The sequence below is a fragment of the Schistocerca gregaria genome, chromosome 8, assembly GCF_023897955.1.
Source record: "Schistocerca gregaria isolate iqSchGreg1 chromosome 8, iqSchGreg1.2, whole genome shotgun sequence".
NCBI lineage: Eukaryota > Metazoa > Arthropoda > Insecta > Orthoptera > Acrididae > Schistocerca > Schistocerca gregaria.
This window is the reverse complement of record NC_064927.1, coordinates 454,494,980-454,513,561: the sequence shown is the minus strand read 5'-3', so window position 1 is coordinate 454,513,561 and position 18,582 is coordinate 454,494,980. Positions and strand designations below refer to the sequence as shown.

General features: G+C 43.7%; 1 protein-coding gene across 1 annotated transcript in view; it reads right to left on the bottom strand.

The window, feature by feature from the left end:
* The window catches only part of LOC126284167 (merlin), a 163,067-nt gene that overhangs the window by 143,950 nt on the left and 535 nt on the right, over nucleotides 1-18,582 (bottom strand). The gene's annotated exons all lie outside the window — the stretch shown is intronic.

The window sequence follows — 18,582 nt, the reverse complement described above, 5'->3', positions numbered from 1 at the left end:
CAGGACGTTAAAATGTGGCGGACTGTCAGCAATTGCCCACATGGACAGAAAGGCGCCGGCACAGCCATCAGCAGATGGCGATGGTTGAACCGGCAGTGTCCAATTCATAGTCGAGCCAAAATGACCTCCTCCCACCGAGAAGGACGTGAGGAGGATGTCCAAGCCGTGGGAAGAGGTTTCAAGGCCCGAAGCTTGTTGTCCGTAAGTGCAGCCCAATCGGCATGCCACAGCGATAAAATGCGCCGACAAATGACCCTGCTACAATCTGATGAAGGGACATAACAAGAAGCCATCCGAGGCTGGAGGACCGCAGCCTTGGCTGCGGCATCTGCAGCTTCGTTCCCAGGGATACCAACATGGCCAGGAACCCACATTAAGCTAACTGGAGACCCGTCGTCCACCAGCTGCTAAAGAGAGCGTTGGATCTGGTGCACGAAAGGGTGAACCGGATACGGATCACTGAGGCTCTGGATGGCGCTCAGAGAATCGGAGCAGATGACATAAGCAGAATGTCGGTGGCGGCAGACGTAAAGAACAGCCTGGTAGAGGGCAAAGAGCTCAGCTGTGAAGACCGAACAATGGCCACGGAGCCGGTATTTGAAACTTTGTGATCCGACAATAAAAGAACACCCGACCCGTCATTGGTCTTCGAGCCATCTGTATAAATGAAGGTCATATTAATGAACTTCGAACCAAGTTCGACAAAACGGGAGTGGTATACTGAACCGGGGGTAACCCCCTTTGGGAGCGAGCTGAGGTCAAGGTGAACGCGAACCTGAGACTGGAGCCAAGGTAGCGTGTGGCTCTCGCCCACTCTAAAGGTTGCAGGGCGTTGAAGGAGGTGACGAAAGCGAACTCCAGGGGGTAGCAGGGCAGAGACATACAACCCGTACTGACGGTCGAGAGTCGTCAAAAAAGGAACGATACGATGGGTGGTCGGGCATTGACAGTAGCCGACAGGCATAATGACAAAGCAGTATATCGCGCCGGTAGGTGAGTGGCAATTCACTGGCTTCAGCATGAAGACTCTTGACGGGACTAGTATAAAACGCTCCGATCGCAAGACGTAAACCCCGATGTTGTATGGAGTTTAGGCAGTGTAAGATGGACGGCTGTGCAGAGGAGTATACAAAGCTCCCATAATCCAGCTTGGAGCAAACGATCGACCGATATAGGCGAAGTAGGGCGGTTCGATTGGCTCCCCACGACATACCACTGAGAACACGGAGTACATTTAGAGAACGGGTACAATGGGCAGCCAAATATGACATGTGGAGACCAGCTAAGTTTCCTGTCAAATGTAAGACCTAAAAATTTTGTTGTCTCCACGAATGGGAGAGCAAAGGGACCAAGTCGTAAGGACGGTGGGAGAAACTTTTTGTAGCGCCAGAAGTTAATACAGACCGTCTTCTCGGCAGAAAAACGGAAGCCATTGGCGACACTCCAGGAGTAAAGACGGTCAACAGAACGCTGAAGACAGCGCTCCAGGAAACATGTACGTTGCGCGCTGCAATAGATGGTAAAATCGTCCACGAAAAGGGAGACTGATACATCAGCTGGGAGGCAATCCATTATTGGATTGATCGCTATGGCGAAGAGAGCGACACTCAAAACTGAGCCCTATGGCACCCCATTCTCCTGGCAAAAGGTGTCTGACAGGACAGAACCCACACGTACACTGAACTGTCGATCCATTAAAAAGGAACGAATAAAAAGAGGGAGGCGACTGCGAAGGCCCCATGTATGCATGGTGCGGAGAATGCCTGCCCTCCAACAGGTGTCGTAAGCCTTTTCCAAATCAAAGAACACAGCCGCGGTGGGGCGCTTCCACAAGAAGTTATTCATAATGAAGGTCAACAAGGTAACCAGATGGTCAACAGCAGAGCGGCCCCTACGAAATCCACATTGTACATTGGTAAGTAGGCGTCGAGATTCGAGCAGCCAAACCAAACGAGAGTTCACCATTCTCTCCATCACCTTACAGACACAGCTGGTAAGCGAGATGGGTCGATAACTGGAAGGCAAGTGCTTTTCCTTCCCCGGCTTAGGAATCGGTACAACAATAGACTCGCGCCAGCATGCGGGAACTTGTCCCTCAATCCAGATGCGATTATAAGTACGAAGAAGGAAACCTTTACCCGCAGAAGAAAGGTTCTTCAGCATCTGAATATGAATAGAAGCAGGCCCTGGAGCGGAGGACCGCGACCGGGCAAGTGCATTTTTGAGTTCCCGTATGGTGAATGGGGCATTATAACTTTCATGATTCGAGAAGTGGAAGTTAGGTGGCCTAGCCTCCTCTGCCTGTTTTTGGGGGAGGAAGGCAGGGTGGTAATGAGTGGAGCAAAAAACCTCTGCGAAAAAGCGGCCGAAGGCATTGGAGACATCCTCAGGGACCACAAGGGCATCATTCACGACCGTCAAGCCAGAAACTGGTGAGTGGACCTTAGTGCCAGATAGCTGGCACAGGCTACCCCAGACAACAGAAGGAGTAAAACTGTTGAAGATGCTTGTGAAAGCAGCCCTGCTGGCTTTCTTGCTTTCTTTAATAATATGACGACACTGCGCACATAATCGTTTATAATTGATACAATTCGCCACTGTAGGGTGGCGTTTAAAGGTGCGTAAAGCACGTCAACGAGCATGTAAAGCGTCTCTACACGCTGCGGTCCACCAGGGGATTGGTACGCGACGTGGAGAAGAAGTAGTGTAAGGGATGGAATATTCAGCAGCAGTGAGAATGACTTCCGTGAGGTGTGCAGCCTCACTATCGCAGCATGTGAAGGTTTGATCCTGAAAGGTCGCCCTGGAAGAGAAGAGCCCCCAGTCTGCTTTGGCGATGTTCCAACTAGTTGAGCACGGAGAAGGGGTATGATGCAGGAGATGGATAACACACAGGAAATGGTCGCTCGAATATGTATCAGAAAGTGCATACCACTCAAACCGGCTTGCAAGTTGGGTAGTACATACAGAGAGGTCTAAATGGGAATAGGTGTGAGATGTGTCTGAAAGGAAAGTAGGGGTGCCAGTATTAAGGCAGACAAGATTGAGCTGGTTGAAAACATCTGCTAACAGGGAGCCCCTCTGACAGGATGCTGGAGAGCCCCAAAGAGGATGGTGAACATTGAAGTCTCCAGTTAACAAAAATGGTGCAGGTAGCTGAGCAATAATTTGCATCATGTCTGCCCTGGTAACAGCAGACGACGATGGAGTATAAACAGAACAAATGGAAAATGTTAAAGTGGGGAGAGTAACGCGGACGGCAACTGCCTGCAGGCCGGTGTGCAATGTGATGGGATCATAGTAGATATCATCCCGGACCAGCAACATAACCCCTCCATGAGCCAGAATACCTGCCACAGGGGGTAGGTCAAAACGCACAGAGGTATAGTGTGCCAAGACAATGTGATCGCATTAGCATAGCTGCGTTTCCTGGAGGGCTACGACGAGCGGATGGTGCAAGCGGAGCAGCAATTTCAAGTCCTCTCAGTTGGAGCGAATGCTGCGAATATTCCAGTGAATAAGTGCCATCGTGAGAAGAAGAAGATGCAGGAAGGGGTCATCTGGAAGGCCGCTGAGGGCCCGGCTTCGAGCGAGCACTGCCGCCGCTAGCAGTAGGCGGACAGTCATCGTCCATTTGTTCTATAGGTTCATCGGCCATCTTGTTAAGATGGTCGGGAGAGGGAGCTTCCTCCGCTGGTGAACGGCCAGATGTTTGGCTACCCGCGGTGCGGCCAGGCGAAATGGATGACGGCCTGGGGCGGCAACTGCTGGGTGGCGCAGGAGAAGAAATGCGCCGTGGTGGGGAAGCAGAACTGTGCTTCCTATGAGCCTTCTTGGAAGGTCGTTTTGTGGAAGTATTGGTCGATGGCTCAGAGTTCGAGCTACATAGGAGGTCTGCACGAGACGGTTCTTTCTTGAAGGCCCGTGCATCTGACTTTTGGGTTTTCGTCTTGGCACAAGCCGATAAAGGTGCTTGTGTCTGAAGGGTGACAGGAGGAAGAGGAGACGTCGACCGGGCGATCTTAGCAGTGGCCGAACGGACGACCGTAGTGCTGAAGGTCAGATCGCATGTCTGCGTCGCCACCTCCCTGGTACTCTGAGGAGAGGCGAGGACAGTACTGTATTTTGCTGGGAGCAGCGTGGGCTTCCTACTAGCAAATAGCTTGCGAGCAGCCGAGGTGGACACTTTCTCTTTGACCCGAATTTCTTGGATACAGCGTTCTTCCTTGTAGATGGGACAGTCGTGGGAGGACGCTGCATGATCACCCTGACAGTTCACACAACGAGGAGACGGAGGTGGACAGTCACCCTCATGGGCATCCCTGCCACAAGTGACACATTTAGCCGCCTTGGAACAAGATTGGCAAGTGTGATTAAAACGCTGACACTGGTAGCAGCGTGTAGGTGTCGGGACATAGGGGCGAACAGAAATAACCTCTTAGCCCGCTTTGATGCGTGACGGCAGCTGAACACTATCAAAGGTCAAGAAAAGTGTCTGGGTCGGTACAAGGTCATTGTTGACATTTTTCATGACCCTATCGACAGCCGTCACGCCCTGCTCAGCGAGGAAAGACTGAATCTCCTCGTCAGTCAATCCGTCGAGTGATCTAGTATATACCACACCACGAGACGAATTTAAAGTGCGGTGAGCCTCCACCCGGACAGGGAACGTGTACAGGAGTGTGGCCCGAAGCAGTTTTTATGCCTGAAAGGCGCTCTCAGTTTCTAGTAACAAGGTACCGTTACACAACCTGGTCCAAGACTTGACCGATCCGGCTATGGCATCTATGCCCTTCTGGATAACGAAAGGGTTGACAGAGGAAAAATCCTTCGAGTCCTCAGATCGAGAAACTACGAGGAACTGTGGGGCAGGCAGTAGTACTTTTGTCACTGGTGGCTGGTCAAGTTTCTGTTTGTGGGCAGAAGCCAAGAGAGAAGAAGAAGAGAAATCCATTGCGGAGGAATCCCCCATGATTGCCAGCGTCTCCGATGGCGCGCTCCTTCTTTGTGGGGACCCTCTCAGAGGGCACTCCCGCCTTAGGTGATTGTTCGCACCTCAGGTCACACCTCCCGAGAAAAGGACGGAGGGACCAATAGGCATGGTCAGAAGGTGGCAGCTCAGGCAATCACCCCTCCCTGAGTCTGGCCTTTACCAGGGGGTACATGCGTGCCTTACTTGTCTACCCAGGGCGGGGAATTACGCGTTACCCCGTAACCGGCTACGAGTGCGAACGCGTGGGTCGGCGTTCAGGCACGCACAGGGAGAAAGGAAGAAGAGGAAAAAGAAAGGAGAGAGGGAAAGAAAGGACAGACAGTCTCAAACGCCGAGGCGGAGACCAGAGAAGGCAAGGAGAAGGCAAGGAAAAGAGTAAGTAAGACAGTGAGATGGAGAAGAACAAAGAAAGGAACCAACCAAAGGAAGGAAGAAACCAGAAGTAGTGAACAAACCAAAATGACAGCAAATATAGGTCGTGGAACCGTCCGCCTCCGGACGCAGGCGCTAACTACCCCCTTGAGGGGGAGGGACTCCTTTTAGTCACTTCTCACGACAGGCAGGAATACCTCGGGCCTATTCTAACCCCCGGACCCGACATCCACAGTGAAAAGTAAAGATCCAGATGGTACCACAATAGCTTGGCGACGGTCAAGAGTAGGTGAAGGAAGTGGTTTGCATCTTTAATATGAGTCTTGACTATTGTTTTGTTTTAGGGCTCAAAAGCAACTAGGGTCATATGTACCCAAGCCAGAACCATACAACACTAAGAAAAAAAGGGTTAAAAATGACTACACATTAAGCCCAAGTGACAGAAGGAAACCCAGCTAAAACAATAACTTGGGGGAAGGTCTATAAAATATGCCATAGAGAAACGGAGCTCCTGAACTGAAGATTAAATGTCATTTGCCAAATTGCTGCGATGAATAAAAAGTAAAACATGGTCAACAGACCAAGTGTTGTTCACTAAAGCAGCTGGTCACTCAGATGGCAAAAATAAATGGTTAAAAAGAGGGTATACTGTCAGGAAATGGTGAACCTGACACCACAGTCAGTCCGAGAGTCATCAATGTACACAAAGGTACTATCACAAAGTTCTCTCCGAAGGTCATGAAATGTATGGCAATAGAATGAGGCTGGAGTAGTGTCTTTAGAAAGTAAATGAAGGTGATTAAGAGTTCACACGCATTGGGAAAGTGGAAAGTATAGTGAAGTTAAGCTGCTGGAGCAAGCGAACACCAGGAGGTAACAGAAGAGGGATGTGCTCCATACTGATGATCAAAGGAGTCATCATAGGAGGAGGCATGGGATCGGTGGCTAGGCATGACAGACAAACGGCATGCATATCTGCCGAGAAGAAAATCACGGCAGTGTGACAGCGGTTGTTCAGATGCTTCGGCATACACACTCTCAACCAGGCTAGTGTCAAAGGCGCCAATTGTATGCCACAATTGTGAGTAGTATTGAGATGGTATAAGAGGGACGGATGTGCAGATGCATAAACAAAATACCCACAGTCTAGTTTTGAATGGACAAGGGACTAATACAAATGTAGGAGCGTGGTCCGATCTGCTCCCCAGGAAGTACCACTGAGGTCACGTGGGACACAGGGACTGCGTACAGTGGACAGCCAGATAAGACACGTCAGAGGACCAAGAAAGTTTCCTATCGAGTATGAGCCCCATGAATTTTGTAGTTTCAATGAACAGATGACCAATAGGTCCAAGATGTAAAGACGAAGGAAGAAATCAACTGCATCACCAGAAATTCATAAAACTGTTTTGTCACTGTAAAAGCAAAAGCCATTGTCAATGCTCCATGAGTAAAGGCAATCGAGATATTGCTGAGGATGCCGCTCAAGGAAACAAGCCCATGGAGAACTGCAATAGATGGCAAAATCATCAACAAAAAGGGAGCTGGAGATGCCCGGCAGGAGACAGGCCATAAAAAGGTAAATGGCGACAGCAATGAGGGCGACACTTGGAAAGGAACCCTGGGGGACACCATTTTCCCGGATAAAGGTGTCCAACAAGGCAGAACCCAAACATACCTTGAAAACTCAGTCTTGTAAGAATTCCTGAAGGAAAAGGGGCATGCGGCCCCAGAAGCTCCCATATAGTGTGTACGGAGGATACCAGTCCTCCAGCAGGTGTCTGAGGCTTTCTCCAAATTGAAAAACATGGCCACAGTGTGGTATTTCAGCAGAAAACCATTCACAACATGGGTTGGCAAGATGGCCAACTGCAGAAGGGCACACTCAAAATCCACGCTTTAAAGAGGTAAGTAAATTGCAAGACTTGAGCCACCATACACACTGGCCAGGCATGAATCATACATTCCATCACCTTGCAAATACAGCTGGGGAGAGAAATGCTGTGAAAACTAGAAGGAAGGTGTTTGTCCTTGCTCGGCTTAGGTATGGATATGACAGTGGCTTCGGGGAACATGTCCCCTGCCCAGATGCGATTGTACGTACGAAGGTGAAAGTTCAAGAAAAAGGTTCTGCAACATCTGAATATGAACATCATCCGGCCTTGGGGCAGAGGATCGGGGTGAAGTGAGAGCATGATCTAGCGCCCTCATAGTAAAGACGGCATTGTAGCACTCATAAATCTGAGAAGAGAAGGGTATTGCCTGAGTCTCTTCCATTCATTTCCGACGGAGGAAGGCACAATGATAGAGGGTGGAGCTCAAAATCTTCGCAAAATAGCAGCTCAAAGTGTTGGAGATAGCATTAGGGTCCACTATGACATGATCTGCTACTGTCAGGCTGGAAATTGGGGAATGGGCCTTGGTGCCAGACAGCTGTCAGAAGTTGGCCCCACACGATGGAAGATGGTGTGGAACTGTTAAAAGAACTAGTAAAGGAAATCCAGCTAGACTTTCTGCTATCCCAAAGAATGTGACGACACTGTGCATGTAACTGTTTGTAATGAATGAAGTTGGCCATTGTAGGATGGTGGTTAAAAACACGGAGAGCATGTCTCTGCGACATGCCTCAGTCTACCAAGGGATTGGGGCAGGGCTTGGTAAAGAGGAAGTGCGAGGAATGGAACTTTCTGCGAAGATAAGGATAAACACAGGTTACACATTTGGCCAGGTGTTGAAAGGACATTCAAGTGTGATTGTAGTGATGGCACAGATAGCAGCCCATCAGGTTCAGAATGTACAGTCGGACTGTGATAACTTCATAGCCTGCTTTGATCTTTGATGGCAGCACCACTCTATCAAAAGTGAGAAAAAGTGTGCGTATGGGCACTAAGGATGCATCTACCTTTTTCATCACCCGATGGACTGCAATGACATCCTGATCAGAGATGTACATTTGGTTTTCTGCCTTGGACAGACCATCGAGCAGCCTAGTGTAATAATGTCATGGGAAGAATTCAGTGTTCGGCGGGCCTCGACACAAACAGGATAGCCATGGAGGAAAGAAGCTGCAAGTAATTGTTGCGCTTGAGAATCAGAAGTAGTCTCCAAAAGCGAAGTCCCATTTTGTGACTGAGCAAGATTTTACAGGGCCAGAAATTGCATTGACACCTTTCTGAATAATAAATGGATTTACCATAGAAAAGGACTAACGATCTTCAGTACATGAAACCACAAGGAACCATGGTGCAGCTGGCAGCGGCTCTGAATTGTTGGCCTCATTCCATTTATGTTTGGTAGACATTAACTGTGAAGATAATGACTGGCTCACTAAAATCCCCCATGATTTCAAGCATCTCCGATGGTGTGCTTGCTTCTTCCAAATAGGTACCCCCTTTTCAGAAGGGTATGCACCCACCTTATATGATTGTTCGCACCACAGGTCACACCTCCTGAACACCTGATAGAGGGACCAATCGGCAATTTGGGAAGGCAGCAGCTCACGCAGTTATCTGTCATTGTGCCTGGCCCGTACCAGGGGGTACGTGTGAACCCTACCTGTCAGCCCGGGGCTGGGAATTACGCTTTATCCAGTCACTTGTTATGCATCAGACGCATGAGCTGGCCTTCAGGAGCATGCATGGAGGAAGAAGAAAAAGAGGAACCTCACAAATGGCAAAGCGGAGGAAGGATAGGAGAAGGGGAATGAAGAGAGAACAAAGGAACAAAAAACAGTGGAGAGTCTATTCTGATATTGGCTACTGAATATGCAGAACACATTTCCAAAAACACTCCAGACATGTCCCCCAAGGGAGGGGAAAAAGAATAGCAAATGGATAGACATGCAGCATGGATGGAAAATTATGATGCAAAGGCTGGGGCTCATGTTAGCCAAACATGAACCTGCCAAAGAGAGACGAGTCCCCTGGGCGTAGAGCCTTGGCTATGGGAAACTGATATGAGCTATTGACCTGTTGATTCATGTATGGAACAAAATTGACAACTGTTGTGCTGTTTCTCGAGCAACACATGGTGCTTATGTTAGATGTATGATATTTGTGAACATACAACTTTGAACCTTTCTCTATGCAGTGAAATGTGCAATGTGTGTGTGTGTGTGTGTGTGTGTGTGTGTGTGTGTGTGTGTGTCACAGTTCATCTGTAATAAACCACTGAAATCTGTTCTTTCTTTCTCAATCATCCTGCACAATGTATTCATGGAGATACTAAACTAGCAATAGCAGATTAACAGCAAGTGTTTAACATAACTGATGAAGCAGCAGCTGATCTCAAAATAGTGACACTCCTGTTAATTTTATTATGTTTCATTTAGCTCGAATAAACAAAAGTAGTGTAGAGCTGTAAGTGACGATTGATTAGTAACATAATTCTAATAACTATTTTCCACTGTTTATGAATACACTGTCTATAGCACATACATGATGATTTCCCTAAGTATTGTGATCCATAATACACAATAACTGACTTTAGTTTTGTCTTTTTTATTTTCTTAATTTGTGAAAGGCTTAGAAAAACACATTCCTTTAGAAGAATGAAAATAATCAATTTTTGATAATATAATGTAATTGGATAGATAAAAAAATCTACTCATCACACAGTGGCAGGAGAACACACACGCAAACACACGCAAACACACACACACACACACACACACACACACACACACACACACACACTAGAATATCTGGTCTATTTCCTGCTTTTCAAATCACAATTCCAACTTTGAACTGTAGTTATATATACTAGATATTTTTATCTAGTTTGCCACTTTCCAGTTGACAGAGGTATTATGTAACACAATGCTATATTAATTAGATTTTGCAGTACTTCTACAAATGTTTTCCTGTGTTGACAGGTGGACTTCATGCAAACTGTTCCTTCCACTAGCCAGCAAAGCCATAATTTTATCATGATAACTAATTTTGCTTCTTTCGTGATTGCTGGAAAGTAGGAAATAATGAGAGAGAGCTGAGTTTGGATTGTTCACACAAGTAGTTTGTTGAATTTCTCACCCTCTGACAAGATCTAGAATATTTCTAGGAACACTCCAAAGAATTTTGCCTTTTTTCCTTGATAGACATTTTTCTGCCACTCGTAATATGTGATTCACATGCTGCATCACACGTACTTCCTTGAGTACTTTCCAGTTGTATTTGGTGGGTCTATGGTCAAGGTTTCTGCAGATTGAGAATTCCTTACTCTATATTATGCAAATTGTCTTCTAGTGAGAAAGTTTAGCTTATTTCATCTTCATTTGTACTGTGCTTAACTGAAAATCTGCCATAATCTCTTTTTGAGACTTAGATTGTCCAAAACTTGTGTTCAGATTTCTGGTATTCTTTCAAAAATTATTTCTCTATAATATGGCACAGGACATTTGCCAATCCATTCTGCTCACTAAGACTTTCTTCTTGATTAGTTAGTTAATTAATTACATGTTCCAGTGATTGTTTTAACAATTCTTTTATCGAAATGATGCAGAACGAGTCAGTTTACAGGATATGTACAACATGTATATGTTTTGCATCATTACTCGAATAAACAACGAGCGGCAGACGTTCCAATGTTACTCCTTAAACATACCTCACCACAGTAGGTGCTGACACTTCTAATATACATTATGTTGTTATGGTTGGAGCTACCCATCATTGTTCATGATGTTGGAGCATTAGATTTAAACCACACAATCTTTGTGCCTTCTAGGAAGATTTATACTATTTGTATTCGGTGTTACAGCTTGCTGGTGAATGGAATCTATTTAGTGTTCAGGCCTTTTATCCATAGAGAATGGGAAGACATAGAAGCTGGCCTTGGGGAAGATCAGTTTGAATTCCATGGAAACGTAGAAATACAGAATCAATTGTCAACTTGGAAGGAAGGCTGACGAAAGCCAAACCCATGTCTATAGCATTTGTAAATTTCAAAAAAAGTTTGACGATACTGACTAGAACAAACTCTTTGTATCTTTCAAGTTAATGGAAATAAAACATAGAAAGCAAAAGACTGTCTACAACTTGCACAGAAACAAAATTGCATTGTAAGAGTCGAAGGATGAGAAAGAGAGACTGTAATCAAGAAGGAAGTGAGGCATAATTAGCAGGCTATCCCCCATGTTAATGAATACGTCAGCACAACAATCAGTGAAGGAAGGCAATAGAAATTTGAAAAGGGAATTAAAATGAGGGAGAGGAGACAAAAATTTTAAGGTTTGCAGTTAATATTGTAATTTTGTCAAAGACACCAAAGGACTTGGGAAATCATCTTAACAGAATGAGCAGTGTCTAGAACATAAATAAAACACAGAGAATAAAGTTTATAGGAGAAAAATCAGGTGGTGCAGAGGAAATAGTGATAATATAATTTTTGAAAAAGATGGTAAGGAATGCAGGGATCCAAACGATGTCAGCAATAAAATGGCTTTACACACTATAGGACTTATCATCTATGGTCATCAGTCCCCTAGAACTTAGAACTACTTAAACCTAACTAACCTAAGGACATCACACAACACCCAGTCTTCACGAGGCAGAGAAAATCCCTTACCCCGCCGGGAATCGAATGATGTCAGCAATATTTTTAATCTACACTATGTTGAAACAGTGGAAAAACTTATAAAGGATAATAACAGGTCCCAAGAGCCAAGTAATATGTATAACATATTCAATATTACAGAATGTACTTTTCTGATGCCAACAAGTGAAAATAATATTTTCACTATGAAGCTCAAGATGGGATATCTACCTGTGTAGTAAAGAACTGTTTTCAGTGGTTAGGGAGATCTCTGGCTGATTTAATAAACTCAACCTTGGAAAATTGGGTATTTCCTAAATGTCTGAAAGAGAGTAAGGTTGTGCCCATTTATAATGGTGGTGAGGTGTTGAAAGAAGAATCCTGCAAACTATGGACCAGTTACTGTCATAACTGTCTAATCTGAAATTGTGGAAACAGTACTGAAAGATGCACTATTTAATTTTAGAGAGAAGAATGACATACTAAATGAGGCTCAGTCTGGTTTTAGAACATGTAGATCTACCATCACAGCCACAACTAACTTTGTAGCCAATGTTATTGGAGCATTAAACCAACAAAGGAAAGTCTGTGGTCCCTTCCTTCAGCTCTCAAAGGCATTTGATTGTGTGTCACTGCAAACTAATTCACAAGCTGAACTATTATGGTATCGGGGGTAAAACAGTAGATGCCATAAAATCATTTATGTAAAACATAAAATGAGTGGTGCTATTGTAAACATACACTCTAATTTTCTGGCAGTTAATTATTATGTACCTCTGGGATCAGTTTTGACCTCCCTTCCTTCCACTCTGTATATAAACGATATTGAATCAGCAGTAGGTGACAATGCAGTAATTTGCAGATGATACTTCACGCATAATAAAAAGTGACTCGGTAAAAGAACTGGAATCAAGTGGTTTTGCAAATCTCAGTGAGGCTTACAAATATTTCAGTGAAAACATGCTGCAAATGTTAATAAGTCAACATGCCTACAACTGTAAGCAAATAAAACTTCAGAAACTAACAACACTTCTCTGTAACTGGGATGCAGTTCTCAAAAGAAGTAAGAAATTACAAATTCTTGGTTATCATCATTGATAAGCATTTGACATGGGAGGACCATATCAGCAAAGTATGCTGAAAAGTAAGCATCAACATATTCCTAATGAGGACGGTGTCTAGGACAGTAAATAAAAACAAACAAACAAACAAACACACACACACACACACACACACACACACACACACACACACACACACACACACACTATTAACAAAGTACTATGGTCTAGTCTACCGCCACTTATCATACAACATTTTAGTCTGCTGCACATATGCATATCTATGGGTTAGTGAAGCTTCAAAAGATGGCTGTTAAATGCATTGCAAATCTAACCTCAAGACAATCCTGCATAAATAAATTCAGGGATTTCAATATCATGACAGTCCCTTCACTATATATAATAGACACAGTTATGTACATGAAAGCAAACAGTACTATCCAGCTGAATACAGGTATATACAATTATAATTCGAGAAACATGGATAATTATCATCTACACAGGAAGTGGCTCAAGTTATCTGAAAAAGATTCAGTAACAGCTGGGAGCATTTTTCACAATAAATTGCCACCCAGAATAAAAAGCACTGAATAGACACGTTTTCAGAAACAAATTAAAAGATTATTTAGTTCAAATGAATATCTACATCAAAATTGTCTACAGATGGATTAAGAAATAAATAAATTAGGTTTGGAAATGATACACTATTGCAGGCTGGCAATATCAAGAGAAGAATTTCTAAAAATATAGAAATATGATAATATCAAATATAAATTTAAGTGTTAGGAAGTGTTTCCTGAAGGTATCTGTCTGGAGTGTAGTACAGTATGGAAGTGTGGCCAATAATCAGTTCAGACAAGAAAGGAATAGAAGCTTTCGAAATGTGGTGCTACAGAAAAATTATAAAGATTAGATGGGTAGACCATGTAACTAAAGGCGAGGTACAGAACACAATTGGAGAGAAAAGAAATTTGTGGCACAACTTGAGTACCAGAAGGGATCGGTTGATAGGACATAATCTGAGACATCAAGGAACCATCAGTTTAGAATTGGAGGGAAGTGTGGGAAGTAAAAAATACAGAGAGAAACTGAAAGATGATTACAGTAGGCAAGTTCAAATGGATGAAGGCTGCACTAGTTATGCTGAGATCAAGAGGCTTGCAAAGAATGAACCAACATTGAGAGTTGCATCAAATCAGCCTACAGACTGAAGACCACAACACCACCACATTAGAAACATAATTTTTATACAGATTTAAACAAAATGTATTACTGACTTGTACAGATGTACTGTGGAGCCATTAGAGAGGTTGAGGCCAACATCCAGGAAGGCGGCTGAGGAGTCCAGGTGGAGCATATGGGAGAGGTTTCAAGGCTGAGGAGGAATGAGGATAGGGTGTCTTGGCACTAGGTCCAGATCAGGAAGAAATCATCAATGAACTTAGACCAGACAAGGAGTTTGGTGTTTGGGGAGGCTAGGAAGGTTGTCTCTTGATGGCCCATAAACAGATTGGCCCAGGAGGACCTCATCTGACTATCCATGGACATACCATGGAGAAATAATTATCTGTGAGGATGTAATTAGCTAGATGTATTAGGATTGGAGTGGTGGCTTTGGATCCAGAAGTATTTTGGGAGAGGAAGTGTTCTATTGCAGCAAGGCCATCGACATGAAGGATGTCGGTATACAATGGGAGACATAAATACTGACAGGTAGGGATCCAGATGGTAATGGCAGGAAGATGGTCAAGAGTCGATGAAGGAAGTGGTTCGACTTTAATATGAGAGCCACGGCTCTGGGTAATTAGTAAGAGGTACCGATCGACAAGAGTGGTGAATCTCTAAGTGGGAGCACACTAACCAGCTCCAATGGGTTTTTTGAGATTGTGCATTTTATGGATTTTGGAGAGCATGTAGAAGACAGGTGTACAGAGGGCCATTGGGGTAAGGAGAGAGATGGATTTAGGGGAAAGATCCTAGCATGCTAGCATGAACAGAATTGGAGAGAAAGATTCTGAATAGTGACTGGAAGTTATGGAGGACTTCTGGGACTGGACCACTATAGCAGGGGTGTGGGTGAAGCTGTCAGACACCCAGCAGATTTCTTCTGTCAGATACTCACTGTCATTCATCATGACATTAATGGAAGCTTTGTCTGTAGGGAGGATGATTAAATCAGGGTCAGTTATAAGGCTGCAGTAGGCTGTTGTTTCTTCAAGTGAGAGGTTTGTGTTTTTGAGCATGGACCCTGGAGAGAATGGTGAGGCCGAGTTGGAGATAAGGAATTCCTAGTAGATAGTCACGGATGGTTAGGTGGGAGAGAGAGCCACAAATGGATGTTGGTCTGAACTGGAACAGGCAATAATCAATGTTGGGATTAGGTTGGCTTTGGTTGGAGGAACTGATAGCAAAGAAGTGTTTCCATTGAAGGGATACGGAGAATGACAGCAGATTTTTGACAAGTCCGGCATCACTGGGGTACCATCAACAGTGCCTGCAATTAAACAGCTGCCATGCCTTAAACACACACACACACACACACACACACACACACACACACACACACACACACACACACACACACACACAAAACACTTCAATGCATAATCCTCCTCCTCCAAAGCTAGTCCACAAACAGATTTCCTATTCCACATCCTTAACCATCCCTAATCTGTCCACCAACTGCAACAGACAGCACTAAGAGAGCAACCTGCTCATCACCCAGTATCAGGCTGAACTGGCACAATGGAACTATGACCTTTGCCAATGCTTCGACTATTTAGGATTGTGCGCAAAAATGAGGGAGACCCTACTGCCAACTAGATGCTGTATAATCATATCATGAAGCTACCTTCTATATTAATGTGGGTTTTGCTGCCAGTGTCTGGGCGCACAACCTTCATCTGCAGTACTAAATGATGACACTACAATGTAGATAGTGGATCATGTTTCTGAGGTTTACTGGGGGGGCTTCTGTGCAAGGGCTTATTGGCGATGCCCAGAATTGCACTACTTATGGCATACGACTGGGCATTAGATGGTTTGGTTGTAGGGAGGGGGGGGGGGGGGGGGAGAAACCAAACAGTGAGGTCATCGGTCTCATCGGGTTAGGGAAGGATGGGAAAGGAAGTCGGCCGTGCCCTTTCAAAGGAACCATCCCTGCATTTGCCTGGGGCAATTTAGGGAAATCACGGAAAACCTAAATCAGGATGGTCGAACGTGGGATTGAACCGTCGTCCTCCTGAACGCAAGTCCAGCGTGCTAACCAATGCGCCACCTCGCTTGGTGGGCATTAGAGATCACAGAAACTCATAAATCTAATATCAGATGTCTTCAGATTGAGAGACTGGAAAAACAGCAATCTGATTGAGACAGTAGGAGTATTGTGAGTTGCTGGTATAACATCTACCCTAGTATGAAGAACAGACATAGTATACAAACACTGATGTCCAATAAACTATGGCGTACCCATTGACAGGTCATGCACCACACTGAGTGGAGTATAAGAGTACATCAATCTGTGAACAGAAAAAAGAAATTCCCACTATTTACTTGATTACTAGTTGCCCCCATTTCCAGAAAGAGATGGACTGTGGGCAATTTGTTAAATACGATGTGCAAAAAACCATAAATGATCTCTATCAATGGATTATATTTAATATTATTGCAAATCACTGTTTAAAAAGGCAATGGTTAACATTGAAATAGATTAAATGCACTCATATCAAATGAAAGGGATTAACAGGGATTCAGTGATGATGACATGATACCATGAAATAATATCCATTAAATTGGTACACTTTCAGTCTTAAAAATCTACTAGAGGATATTTTGGATATCAACTAAACATTATTGGAGCTGATGAATCAATTTGGATGGGAGGGATAACATGAAGCTTCCCTTCAACAGTCAGTAGAATAGTACCTAAGACTACAATGTGATGCAAATTCAAACTGTAAAATTATTTGTAGCCCTATAAAATTGCATTCACATGGGAATACACAGACTTGAGGAGCACCAAGGCATGCATGCACAGGTAAAGATTATGTAGTTGCTGGAGGATCTTCTATCTTGTAAGGCTGTACTTAATTTAAATTTTTTGTTCCTGATATAGGCCTATTGTCATGTTCAGAAAAAATTTCATGGCTCACGACCATAACAGTCAGAAAATTCATCAGCAGTTATGACAACCAGATGTGAAACCTTTAGTGTGTGATGAAGATCATGAAGAACAGTTTATGCAAGTAATTGGTTTAGATCCACTTCCAAAGTACCTTTTTGTGAAAAAATAACCAATAACTAAAGATGACAACTACTTTGATAAGGTTTTCTTTACCAAATATTTTGCTTTGTTTCCTTATTATAAATTGATAACTTTCTACAGCCTAAATATAAGTTACAGCAATAACTTATGTTGTATACACCAAACTATAACATGGCATAAAAATTGTAAAATATAATGCCCATTTCAGAGTTTATAAGTTACAGTATAAGAATTTCTGGCAGTAAATTCAACTGAATGGCTTAGAGTTGAGATGTTGGAGCACTTTGGTAATACTAACCGGCCCGTAAAATAAGCCAGTGATCATTAGCACTGCCACCTCCTATTAGCTTGACCTGATACCAGGAACTTGAGAAGTATTCCTACAATGTGGTACAAATGTTCTAGACATTCATTAAAATACACAATCACTTTCCAATATCTTACCAAAGAATCAAGCCTCAATCCCCCTGAACCAATGTGGTAGTTCCACTTCGTACCTGCACATGCTGTTACGCCTGGGCCCACATACATTACTGACTCGAGTTGTAACTCATTAATCATGTAGCTAGCAACTAATTATAGCCTACTACACAGAGAAACATGGGCTACTCCAGAAGAACTGAATGCAAAGGAGATAAAATGCAACATACCAGTAAGTTAAGTAATTGTTACAAAGGATATAATCTAACATCCACCTTCAAACTGCACAGAAATGAGTTCTGTTATGATACAAAGAAAGTTAGGACTCTAAACATCTTCTATTCAATACACGAAACCTCCAGTCAATATTAAGTACACTTTCTTCAGTAGGTCTATGTTGGTAGTTAGAAATATTGCTGGATAATGTTACCACATAATTTCAGTTGCCAGGATCAATGTATTATCATTTCTTCATCTAAAAATAAACTAGGAAAAGGTGCTGTTGTGATACACAGGGGTGTACATAATTGCATTAGGGAAGAACATATCACCACCAACTTCAGCAATTTAAAGTTGCTTACAGAGGTGCCGTGGAAGTCGAGGATATTTCTACAACTATGGCGCCAAGCCCACATGAACATACAGGCTAATAAAAGGATGCAAAAACAAGTATTTTGCTTTCTCACTCCCCATAACTTGGTAAGAGTTACGTACTGCTTGCCCACCCCTTTTCATTGCTGATGTACGGTATATTTACAAAATATAACAGTATTCTAATCGACTACCTCTAATAAGAAAAAAAACATGCTGAGAACTTCACGAGAGGCTGTAACTACATTGTCAAAAATGCCAATTTGGTCTAGAAATGAAAGACAGCAGAAGATACCTGAAGAAATATTTATGAAACGGTCATGGTTAACGTACGGTCATCAGGAGAATTAAAG